Genomic DNA, 13,230 nt, shown 5'->3' on the forward strand with positions numbered 1-13,230 from the left:
TGAGTACCACTGTCACAGATTATAAAATTGCAGGAAGAAGAATATACCTACCACTCCTTTTTCTTTTAAGTTTATTTTTTTTTTGAGAGAAAGAGAGATAGGACGTAGGAGGAGCAGAGAGAGCAGGAGAGAGAGAGAGAGAGAGAGAGAGAGAGAGAGAGAGAGAGAATCCCAAGCAGGTTTTTCACTATTACCACAGATCCCGATGTGGTGCTCAAACTCATGAACGGTGAGATCATGACCTGATCTGAAACCAAGAGTCAGATGCCTAACCAACTGAGCTACCCAGACGCCCCATATACCTATCACTTCTGTAATTACTACTCATATTTATTGTTTGGGACAAAGAAAGTACAGAATAAAAACAAATAGGGAAATATCCCATTTCATTTTGGATTTTATCAAGACTGTGGACTAACTCTACCTTCTTTTTTGCATCAATAGTTAGGGCACAAAAATGAGTTTAAATATAATTATATAAAAATGGCATAGTAAATAAAGAATGTCATTGTGAAATTAATAATATTGTGATATTGTGATATGAAAATTTAAAAAGCTAGAGTGTTTAACCATTACACATGAGTTAGGCAATATCTAAACATATACACATAGACAAAATACCAAAGAATTTAGTGTATAAGATAAAAATTTATTAAAGAGAAAATAAGTTTTTGGATAATTATTTCATGAATAAGTTGTTTAAAATTGATTGTAATTTTGCCACATTTTTGCAACATATTTTTATTCTTTTGTGAGAACTAATTAGTACCAAAGGACTGACAGTGGCATAGACATTGCCCCAAATCTTCTGGCAATCTAGGATGATGGTGACACACACCCATAACAGGATTACAGATGATGAAGTCCACCCAGTACACAATCACAAAGAAACTCACCAACAACAGGATGGTCTGGTTGGCTCTTTCCTTTGGGGAGACTCTTGAGGAGAGGCTGGTGCTGTGAAGGTGCTGGCACCACCTCTGATGCCTGAACAAGTGAGTCACCATGTATGTACTTGAGAGAAGTATGACTCCTATGAAGTAGACATCCCTATATAATGTCAAAGTGAAAAACAGTGCCTTGATGCTGGAGGTTATAGGGAAAAGTGAACAGTATTTACTGACTTTCAGTAGACTGGTCTGGGTCACATTAGAAGATGCAACAGTAGGGGCACCTGGGTGGCTCATCTGGTTAAGGGTCTGACTTTGGCTCAGGTCATGATCTTGCAGTTCATGGGTTCAAGTCCCGCATTGGGCTCTGTGCTGACAGTTCAGATCCTGGAGCCTGTTTCGGATTCTGTGTCTCCCTCTCTGTCCCTCCCCGACTCATGCTCAGTCTCCTTCTCTCTCTCTCTCTCTCTCTCTCTCAAAAATAAAAAAAATATTTAAAAATTTTAAAGAAGATGCAACAGTAAAAAAGATGGGATTAATACTGAGAGACGAATCGAGAAACCACAAGATGATGAAGGAATGGAAGATGTTATTTGTGCATTTATGTTTAAATCTACCCAACCAGGAGGTGATAGGGCTGATTGTAATGGCCTGGATTATGCTCAGGAAGTAGGTGATGCAGATGGAGAGACCTCTCATCAAATCTGCTCATGTAGAATAAAGCCTTACATTTGAAATCATTCAGAAAGTTTGGTAATTCAAACAGCTCTAGACAACAAAAACAGTATAGTGAAGAGTTTCATTATGTGGACAAAGGCCAAGTGACAGATGATCAGGTCAGTGGGCTTAGGTCTGTGATCCAGAAGGAATGTGAAGATGTGGAAGAGGAGGAAGGTGTTGGCTAAGATTCCAATGCCAACTTGTAAAAATTGACATAATTTAATAGTAACATGCATGGAAAGTGCAATCATCATAGTGGAAAAGAAGAAATGAATTTTGTACATCTAGAAAAAAAGACCTCACACCATCCATGTTATTTATGCTATAGTCAAAATCATCACCATGTTTTTATTTCACCCAGTTAATCAGTAAACCTATGTTGTATAAAGTCTTAGAAATACAGTCTCAACATTATTTCTACATCAAATTGAGTATCTATATCTATCTACAATCTATCATCTATCATCATCATCATCATCATCATCATCATCATCATCATCATCATCAAGAAATCTCACACAACATACTCTCAATCATGCCAGAATAATGTAATAATGTGTACCCATTTCCCATACTCCCGTGATACATGCATTTCCCCTTCTCCTTTTCCTTCTCCTTCTTCCTCTTCTTCTTCTCCTTCTTTTCCTCCTTCCCCTTCTTCCTCTTCCTCTTCTTTTTGCTTTACTGTTCTGTGTTTTGCTTTACTATTCTGTAAATATCATAATTTAGCCTATCTTATATTCAGCACCAATAATAGTAATGGCCATATAAAGGACTCATAGGTGTTTGTATAGTTGAACTGAAGTAAACTTTATGCTACTGGGGAAAAAAATCACCAAAACAGACAATTAAGAAAAAAATAATGCCCAAGAGGGAGGGAAGCAAACCACAAGAGACTCTTAAATACAGAGAATAAACTGAGGGTGAATGGGGGGGGGGGCAGGGGGAGGGGAAAATGGGTGATGGGCATTGAGGAGGGCACTTGTTGGGATGAGCACTGGATGTTGTATGTAAGTAAATTTGACAATAAATAAATAAATTGACAAAAAAAAAAAAGAAAAAAAGAATGTCCAAATAAGTCTTCCAACACATACTGTGGCACTTTCTCTTCTTCCTCCTTCCTCCTTTCATAATACATGAAAAATTATATGTAAATAAATTGAACAATGTGGAATAAATTGATAAATTATGGGAAACATATAATCTTCCAAACTGAATCAGGAAAAAAATAGAAAACTTCAATTTTTTCATAATGAAATTGAATCAGTAATAAAAAAATCTCTCAAAAAACAGTCTCCAGGACCATGTAGATTCAGAGGTGTATTCTACCAAACATTAAATTTTTTTAAATGTTTATTTTTAGTTTTGATAGAGAGAGAGAGAAAGTGGAGGAGGGGCAGAGAGTGGGAGACAGAGTCCAAAGCAGACTCCAGGCTCTGAGCTGTCAGCACAGAGCCTGAAGCAGGGCTCGGAATCACAAACCTCAAGATTATGACCTGAACTGAAATTGGATGCTTAACCACCTGAGTCACACAGGTGCCCCATCCAACAAGCATTTAGAGACAAGTTAGTACTTATTATTCTCAAATTATCCCAAAAAATAGAAAAGGAAAGAAAACTTACAAATTAATTCTACAAGGCCAAAATTACAGATACCTACACCAGACAAAAACACTACAAAAACAAAATAAAAGGAAACTATAGCCCCAAATCTCTGATGAATATAGATGCAAAAAAGTCCTCAAAAAAATATTAGCAAACAGAATTCAGCACTGCATTAAAAAATAATTTACCACCATCGAATGGGATTTATTTTAGAGATGCAAGAGTGCTTAAATACTCAGAAGTCAATCAGTGTGATATATAACATTAACAAGAGGAAAAATAAAAATTATATGATCATCTCAATAGATGCAGATAAGGTATTTGACAATATAAAGCCTTTGTTTATAATAAAAACTCTCAACAAAGTGTGTTTAGAGGAAACATACCTTGATATAATAAAGGGCATATATGACAAGCCCATGCTAACACCACACTCAATGGTGAAAAAAGGTAAGTTTTCCTCTAAGATTAGGATCCAAATAAGGATGTCCACACTCATCACTTTTGTTGAAAATAGTACTGGAAGTCCTAGCGAGAACAATCAGACAAGAAAAAGAATAAAATTAATCCATATTGCTAAGGAAGAAGTAAAACCATCATTATTTGCAGAAGGCAAATAATGCCTTTCTATGTATAGAAAACTCTAAAGAATCTGCTAAAAATATTAGAATTGAAAAATTAATAAAGTTCTATGATATAAAATTAATGTACAGCAATCCATTGAATATCACTACACTAATAATGAAGTAGCAGAAAGAGAATTTAGGAATGTATTTAACCAAGAACGTGAATGACCTATACTCTGAAAACTATGTGATATTGATAAAAGAAATTGAAGATGACACAAACAAATAAAAATATATTTCATGCTCATGTATTGGAAGAACAAAGATTGTTAAAATGTACACACTACCCAAAGCAACCTACAGATTCAGTGTAATCCCTATCAAAACACCAATAACATTTTTCACTGAACTAAAAAAAATCCTAAAATTCATATGGAATCACAAAAGATCTCCAATAACCAAAGCAATCTTGAAAAAGAAGAAAAAAATATGGAGGCATTACAATTCAAGATTTCAAAGTACACTAGAAAGCTATAGAAATCTGAACAGTATACTACTCGCAAAAAAATAGACACATTGGTGGAACACAGAAAAATTCCACATTTATATTATCATTTAATTTATATAAAAGGAGGAGGCAACAATATACAATGAAAAAACATAGTACTTTCAATAAATTTGGGGGGACAAAACTAGAGCTACATGCAAAAGCAGGAAACTGGACCACTTTCTAAAACCACATACACAAAAATAAACTCAAAATGGATGAAATGTCTAAACTTGGGTAGAAAAAAAAGTACCTTTGTGGTAACTGAAAAAAAAATTAAATAGCTAAATTTGATAACTGAAACCATAAAACTTCTAAAAGAAATAGGCAGTAATCTCTTGGACACTGACTGCAACAACGCTTTTCTAGCTATGTCTCCTCAGGCAATGAAACAAAAGCAAAACAAACTATTGAAAATACACCAAAATAAAAAGCTCATGCTAAACAAAGAAAACCATCAACAAAACAAGAAGACATTTGCAAATTATATTTCTGATAAGGGGTTATATACACAATATATATAGAATATACAGGAGAAGGCTTAAGACGCTAAAGTAGGGGGACCCTGGGCTTTCTTCATCCCTCAAACACAATTCTATTGAACTGGTCTGATTACTGTGGTCTGATTACTTGGAACACCTAGGATATTGATCTAAGGACTGGTAGAATGATCTCCACAGTGGAAGGGAGACAGCTTGGTAGGTGTGAGGTATGTGGAAGTGAATTGGGGGAGAGAAAAATGGCTGTGCCACAAAGGGGAGGGAACCGTTTCTGTAGAGATAGAAGGGCTAGAAAGAGAGAGGGGTTGAGAGAGTGTGGCATTGAGTTAGCACAGGGGAAAAACCTCTCTGGACCATGGACTGGGGAGGGAGAAGTACTGAGTGTTCCAGTTCTTTTTTTCAAACAGCTTTTGGAGCTCAAACTCTGAGGTTTTGGAAGTGTGTGACTTTCTCAGGAGTGGAGCTGTGGTGTGCACTTCTGGGGAGGAGGGAGCTGGTCCCAGAGTGCATAATGAGGTGTAGACATCTCTGAGGTGCACTGGGAGAGAACAGTCGCCTTTGTGGAGTACTTTTGGAAGAGGGTTTCTTGACTCCACAAGGACAAAAGACCCTGCAGGTGCCAGGCAAAGGCCTTTCATCAGCAAGGTGGAGAGACTCTATGTTGAACAAGGGGAGAAGATCCATGCCATGCTGGGTCCTTTAAGAATTTAGGTTTTGAATCTCAGCCATATGCCAAAGATAAAATACAGGATAGTTGTGGGGCAGAGTGAGCTGACTGCCCTCACTATTCTGTGAGGGCTGCCTGAACAGCAGGTTTGAAAATCCTGGTCTAGGGGTGAAAGATTGGGATGGTGGCATTTTCCCCCCAACACCAACACGGTGGGACCTCAGAGAGCAAAACAACAGCCCCCACTGGAGGCAGGACTCACTTACCTGCCCCTCCTAGCCTGGCAGTTGCTTATTTACTGGGGCAAGACTGACTGAGCAAACGCAGCTGGCCTCATCTCCAAACTAGCACAGCCAGCACCCGCCTCCCACACCCATGCACAAAAACCAGACAACTCTTTTTTTTTTTCCTATTTTTCCACCTTCTTTTTTTCTTTTGGAATCAGGATCATGTTTCTTTCTTTCTTTTTGTTTTTCCATTTCCTTTTATCTCTCTCCCTCTCTCTCTCTTTTGACCACACTTTATTCTGTTCTTTTTCCTTTTTTTTTTCCTTTTCTTCTCCTTTCTTCTTCTTAGTTTTTTCTTTCTTTTTCTTTGGAATAAGCCTTATTTTTTTTTATTCTCTTTTTTTAAATGTTCCTTTTTCTTTTCTCCTTTTTTGAGATCATGCTCCACCCATTTTTTCCAAGTTTGCTTCAACAAACAGATCAAATCAGACTTAGTTAAAGGTCCAAACACTCCACCACTGCAAGCAAGGATGAGCTCTGCAGAGGACTTAAACCAATAATATGAAAATACAGGTAAGGTGAATAATTTTCCAGGAAAATATAAATGACCAAAATTGATTTATTTGTCAATTCTGGTCTATTCAGATACTGAATATATTTTTACAAGTTACACATCAATTGTCCCCAAAGCTCTTGTCCAGATGGTTCCCTGAGTTAATGCTAGAAAACCAACAGTTCTGTGGTGCATAAAAAAAAAAAATCCTTGGCAAAGAAGATGGAAAGTTTCATTATTTGTTCTAAGATTGCTGTGCAATCTTTTTTTTAATAATTTTATTTTTAAGAAACACAAGGTGAGGCTTGAACTCACAACCTGGGATCAAGAATCACATGGTCCACCAACTGAGCCAGGTGCTCCAGCCACATAATCTTTACTCCAAATTGATGAGAATAACACTGGGGGTGGCGGTGGGGAGAGAATTAAATATAGGGAAATTACATACCTACCTCACTAATGAATATAGAAGAAAAGCTGATATTAAATATTAGTATACAGAGAAGAATATTGTAAAAGTACTACACCAGGACTGAGTAGAATTTATTCTAGGAATACAAGAACTCTTCAGCATTGGTGTAGATGACGTAATAGAGCTCTCTCTTTACTGCAGAAAGAATCACAGGTTTGATGTCCATGAATGTGGAGCACCATCTTTAAGATCAGATCTTTTTTTTTTTTTTTCATTACAACCTCCTTATATAATTCAGTCTCTGTCCAACTCTAAGTTTGGACCAACTCTCTGAAAAAGCATAATCAAAGTATAGTAACCAGAGTTCATCCACTTCCTTCCTCCAAGTGGAAAGGATTCATGTGAATGCTGTTCTCAAAGGGCCTGCATTCAGCTGGTGGCTTCTTTACAACCAATTCTCATTCTACACAGTTCTGCATATTATGAAAGGATGCTGGCTAACTCTACTGCAAAGAAAGTCTTCTGAGGTGGGAGTGCCCAATGCTGATGCCTTAGGGCACACTCTTCAAGTTATCCCAGAAATGTCCATTGACCTTGTAGACTTCAGGCTTGTTGGGCAGTGTGAAACCCTTGCTGCTCCAAACCCCTCCCTCCTCCCAGGACCCAGCTAAGGATGTGTGCCTGCAACTCAGAGAGCAGACAGTGTACTTATCCCACTCTCTCACTCTGTGTGTGTGTGTGTGTGTGTGTGTGTGTGTGTGTGAGTGAGTGTGCTTTACCATCTGTATGACAAATGTGGTGAGTATGATGGGGTTCTTGAGAAAAAGGCTAAGAAAAAATTCTTGAAAGTCTTTGGTGCAAGAAAAGTGATTTTATTAAAGCACAAGGGCAGGATCTGTGGGCAGAAAGAACTGCACTGGGGTTGTGAGGAGTGACTGATTGTATACTTTTAAGTTAGTGGGGGTTAGGGATAGTGTTAAGTCACTTAGGAATTTGAACACAAGACTTTCAGGACCTTGAGAGGCTAGCTACTGTTAAAATAAAATTACTTTTAGTCTTTGATAAAACAAAAACATTAAGGAGGTAAGGCAGCCATGAGTTGCTTGAGCAAGGTCACACTCTGCATGTTTCAGTTGTCTATTAGTGGGCTGCAAGCTGTAAGGAGATTTAATTCAAGCTACATTTTTGTTGCCTTTGTTTCCCTCATCAGGTTCATGCTGGCTGACAGGCACAGGACTTTCAGTCTGAGCTTTTGGAAAACAACAAAGGAAGTTATGTAATGAGGAAAGCTCAGGGGGCCATGCTTTGGGCTGAGCGGGGTGGAGGGAGCAAGCAATGAGAAATTAGCAAATCCATTCTTTCTGCCCCTGAATAGTACAGAGCAAAATCCATCTTTGTTAATAATTGTCTCTTCTTTCATATGTCAATCCACACAACTGACTAGCTTCCTTTGTAAGGAGTCATTTGCTGGTGTATGAGAACATGGCAAAGGCCAAGAAGACTTGGTCCCTAAACTCCAGGGGCCAGAATTATAGATGAAAATAGAGCCACATAAAGACATACACAAATGTGTCCCTATGAGACATTTATATAAGTTCAAACTATGAGGGGCAACTTGAAGAGTGAGAAGGAAGATATTTATACACAAAGAGAGGTAGAGTTCACCCATGAAGATACTGGAAGAAGGAGTTATGAGCAGGGTGTTGGGGAAAGAGCATGGATTGGCAGAGAGAAGAGGTGGGTAGAATGCCATGTGAAAAAGCATGATGGCAGCAGGTGCTGACTGGTGAAGATTAGGGGCCAAAAATAAAAGGAGAGAAGTCTGAGAGGTGGAGATAGAGGTGACACATATTTCTGCATGGACTCTGAAGATGAGGGAAAACAGATTTTTTTCAAACTAAGGAGAAGACATGACTCCCCATCCTTCCCAAGCCTGCCTCTGTGCTCACAAATTCATCATAAGCCCCTCTTACTGTCATTTCTTTTGCTGTCTTTCCTGGGAAGAGGAGGATTAATTCATCTCATTGTGTATTCAGCAAGACTTTTTGTTGCATCTCCTCCAGTGCCCCAATGTGGTGTTGGAGAGTGGCCTTTGTGCTGTGGAGGAGATTCTCTGGCCCACCCCCAAGTTCCCTTAGACAACCCCCTGGTGAGGGCCAGGGTACACCAAAGAGAACTGGTTTAAATGAACTGACGGAGAAGCTCTAAGGAGGTGGGTTCTTCACTGTCTAAGGGCAGGTGGAAGTTCTTCCTTCCCCACTTACAGCCTCCGGGAGTACAGAGGTCATTCTTTTTTTGGATACAGGCCTTTATGTGCTTCCCGAGGACTTCAAATGGAGGTACCCATATGCAGCCGGTGGATGGGGCACGGGGCCCTGTCCTTGCTGGAGATGCACCCTGATGTGCAGGGAGTAGCAGGTGGTGTCTGCCTTCCACATCTCAGCAGGGCTGTATCCAGAGTCACACAAGTGGACTCTGCCTGTGGCCTTGGCATTTCTGCTGTGACAGTTCCTTTTTTCCCCAGGCACTGTGGAGGACCCCAGGGGAAGGACAATAAAAAGGTCAAGATAAATGTTGCCAAATAGCCTGTCAGTGTGGTCACCACTTTTCTTCTCTAGCCTGAATCAATTCACGTCCTTTCAACTTCAAAATAGCTCTTGGCTGTCCATAGAACAATGTTCCGTTTCACCAATGTTCCGTTTCACCGTGTGACAGGAAAGATCCTTTGCAACTTGATCCCATCTATTTTTTTTTTTACTTTAAGTTTTTACTTTAGTTCCAGTTTGTTAACATACAGTGTTACACTAATTTCAGTTGGACAATATAGCATTTCAAAGTTTCCATGCAATACCAGCTGCTCATCATCACAAGTGCACTTTTTTTAAGGTTTATTCATTTTTCAGAGACAGACAGAGTGTGAGTGGGGGAGGGGCAGAAAGAGAGGGAGACAGAGAATCTGAAACAGGCTCCAGGCTCCGAGCTGTCAGTACAGAGCCCAATCCGGGGCCGAACTCACATGGACAGCGAGATCATGACCTGAGCCGAAGTCGGAGGCTCAACTGACTGAGCCACCCAGGCGCCCCTTAGGTACACCTCTCCTCTGGTAACCATCAGATTGTTCTCTACAGTTAAGAATCTGTTTCTTGCTTTGATTCTCTCTCTCATTTTTTCCCTTTACTTGTTTGTTTTGTTTTTAAATTCCACATATGAGCTAAATCATATTACTTTGCCTCATATTTTTTGGTCAGCCTTCCCTTCTACTGCTGAGTTTCATAAACTGTCAGAGCAAGCCCATAGCCTTTTCCTACCCACACATGCTAACCACCTCTTTCCACTCAGAATGTCTGTTCCCTTCCCCTTGTCTTCATCATTATTTTGCTCCTGCTCCTGATCTTGTTTAGTGTTGATTTTATGTTTAATCTATTCCTGAGCTCTCCTCTATTTCTCCAGCTCCAGGGACATGGACCCACCATTTGAGCTTGCTGCACAGTCCCTTTGCCATCCTAGGACATTTTTATGCATGCATAAGCCTATGATGCATGCAGCAGCCTGCCTGCACATGGAATGTCACCGTCAGCTCACTTCCACTGTTCTCACTTCCACTTACTCAAAGCCCTGGCTCCTGCACAGGCCCCTCCCCAAACATCAGGCATCTCTGGGAGTCCTTGAGAGCATCCTGCCTGTACTGGAGGTACCCTATGTCCCAGCTCTGACCTGCCCCTTAGGAAAGATATCAGGAAGGCGTACATCCAGGTGGCTGCACTGTGGCCTATGGTAATGGGGTAGGGTGAGGTATGTTTGCTTCTTCTTTGTTGAGCTCCACTCCATTGGAGAAATCCCAGTTCAGTGCCCAGAGAAATCCCAGTTCCAGAAATCCTTGGAAATCTAGTTCCAAGTTGTATGTGAATAGCTTTTGCAGGTTTTACTTATGGCAACTTCTCCAAGTCTATCTTCTTTACTGCCCTTGCCATGCAGAGAAGGGTATAGCTGGTTAAGAGTTGGACACCAGCCATTAGTGCATAGTCCAGTCCAGTCTCTGTATCTTTGTGCCATTGAGCAGAGAGGGGCTAGCTGAGGATGGCCATCTTCTCTCCGTGGGACCCCAAAAATCTCAGGCAACCAACTGGAGTATTTTCTCCCTGCTCTGAGTCTCTGCAATTCACGGTCTCTGCAAAGCTTCCAGCTACCTTTCCCCTCCTTCTAAGACCTTAGGGGGATATTGTCTATGGAAATTCAATTCATGATATTTCTCACAGAGACAGGATGTGACAGAGACTTCCTCGTTTTGTTCTCTCTATCTTTTTATATAGCAAAGAGAAGAGCAAGCAGCATGTGTATTAAGGTAGAAGGTGGGTGGTGGGTAATTCTGTCACAGATGAGTTGGTCCCCTGAACTTAGCTACCAGCTCATGTCCAGGGGACCTTAGTATCTGAGACCAAGACATTTTACTACAGTCATGTCTTTTGCAGGGAGCTAAGATCACCAGGAATCATCTGCCATTCCAGACCCCTTGCTGCTTCCTGCCAGGTATGTGGCTCATTCTCAACACCTATCTAAACCCCCACCTTCCAGAAATGGAAAGAAGAAAATGATGGCTTTGAAGAGAGGACAAGATGAGTTGACACCATCTTATAGACTGAACCTGGCTGCAGGATGGGTTGTTTCAAGTGTGGCTAAGAGGAGATATTCATTCAGGCAGGTCCACCTGAGGAGGTAGGATTCTGATGGTCTCCATTCCCCCCTCCAGCCTCCCTAAGGTCCTTTCTTGGGGCAGTTCATCTACCTTGGAGACAAGGGGTGGAAATCTTGTGGTTCAATTGAAATCAAACCAGAGTAAGCCAGTGAGCATTAATTGACAGCTTGTGGAGGGCAAAACATTGCAGTGGGTACTGGAGGGGGAGAGGGTGGGAGAGTACTCTACCCCTCAAGGTGTACAGACTGAGATGCAGGAATGGGAGAAGGACAAACACACTGCTGTTACACAGCCCAAGCTCATGGGAGTGGTAAAAGTAAAAAATAATCTTTAAAGAGATACTTAAGAGCTGAGGGAATGCAAACTAAGAGAACATCAAGTATTGTTTAGGAATTGGAGATGCAGAAAGAGACTGGAATGGGGTTTGGGTGAGGCCAGGGAGAAAATGAGAAGAAAAGAAGGAAGGGGAGAAATGGGCTGCCTCCCTGGGTGGAGGGTGGTGGCATTTCTTTATCTTTAGTGTGTGCAACCCTTACTCCTCCAAGTGTATTCAGGAGACATCCCAGAAGATCCAGGAGAATATAGAGAATATGCCCCACCTGCAAAGATTAGCTCCATACCAAGACTCTTTCTGGCTGTCTTTCTCTTTCCTGGGTCCTCAATCTTCCTCCGATATCCTATGTCTCCAGACTCTGTCCCAAGCAAAACCTCCTCACCAGAAATAGTCTGCAATCTATACTGTGGTGTGAATAGCTGAGATCCGAAAGTGTCTCCCCTCACAGGGTACTTGCACTCCTGTGAGGATTAGAGCCGTTAAGATGGACAGTGCGTTCAGAAAAGGCGAACTTCAGGCAGCAGGTGGGAAGAAGTGGGGCCCTTTAGGGAGCATTCAGCTCCTCTGAAGTTCCTTCAGGAAATCACCAGTCTTCCTCCAATTTAAGGCTTTTCAATGCCTTGTGCATTGGGAGCAAAGTGATCACAGGGCATGTCCCTTCTGTCCAAGAAGATGCTTTTGGCAAGGTCTGAGGAAGACTCCAGTTTTGAGTTGTTTTATGAGTAGTGGGAGATTTGGGGTTTTATTCATTAGTTGCTTGGTTGCTCATGCTTGGTTGCTTGGTCTTGTGGCTGACACCTGGGGACTCAGTCTGCTTCCTCACTGCATGTGAGCTGCTGTGAGTGCTGTAGTCAGGTGGTCCCTAACAGGAGCCATGTTCCCGGGCACAGGAAAACTGAGGGTGCATCCAGCCCTGGCAAACAACACAGCTGGTGAGGAATCTGCATCCAGACAAGTGAGGGCTTGTCTCCCCCCAATTCTACCACCTCCTAGCTGTGTGTGAAGGCATATTGCCTAGACTTCCTGTGCTTCAGTTAACTTGTCTTTGACTCAGACTTATTAGTGATAATAATAATAATAATAATACTCCTTGTGTAGGTAAGTGCTTGGTAGATAGTAAGTGTTCAGTTCATATTAGTTTTTATTATGGTGCACACGTATGCCTGTGTGTGTGTGTGTGTGTGTGTGTGTGTGTATGACCTCCTTCCCCTGTAGCCTTAGTGATGGAATTCACATGGGTGTATCACAACAGAGAACTGTGGTCACATTAGTCATTCTTGGGCCTGGAACACTGACTGCCCCCCAAGAGGTAGGGAAAGCAGGGCATGTGCTCCTCCTCTGAGGCCCACCTGCCCATAACTATGAGCCTAATGCTCTGTCTCTGTGTGGTAGGAGAACCCGAGTTACCACCTGACACAAGTCTTGACTGATTCCTCAACATCTGACTCATCTAAATGGATCCATAAATAGTCTATGAGCCCCTCATGTTTTGCAAAGTACTAGCTGGTGCTGATAT

At 41.2% G+C, this 13,230-nt stretch overlaps 1 pseudogene; it reads right to left on the reverse strand.

Moving 5' to 3' along the window:
* Positions 1 to 629: 629 nt before the first annotated feature.
* On the reverse strand, positions 630 to 2,349 carry LOC106988092 (putative vomeronasal receptor-like protein 4; annotated as a pseudogene).
* Positions 2,350 to 13,230: the final 10,881 nt, after the last annotated feature.

The sequence above is a fragment of the Acinonyx jubatus genome, chromosome A1, assembly GCF_027475565.1.
Source record: "Acinonyx jubatus isolate Ajub_Pintada_27869175 chromosome A1, VMU_Ajub_asm_v1.0, whole genome shotgun sequence".
Taxonomy (NCBI): Eukaryota; Metazoa; Chordata; class Mammalia; order Carnivora; family Felidae; genus Acinonyx; species Acinonyx jubatus.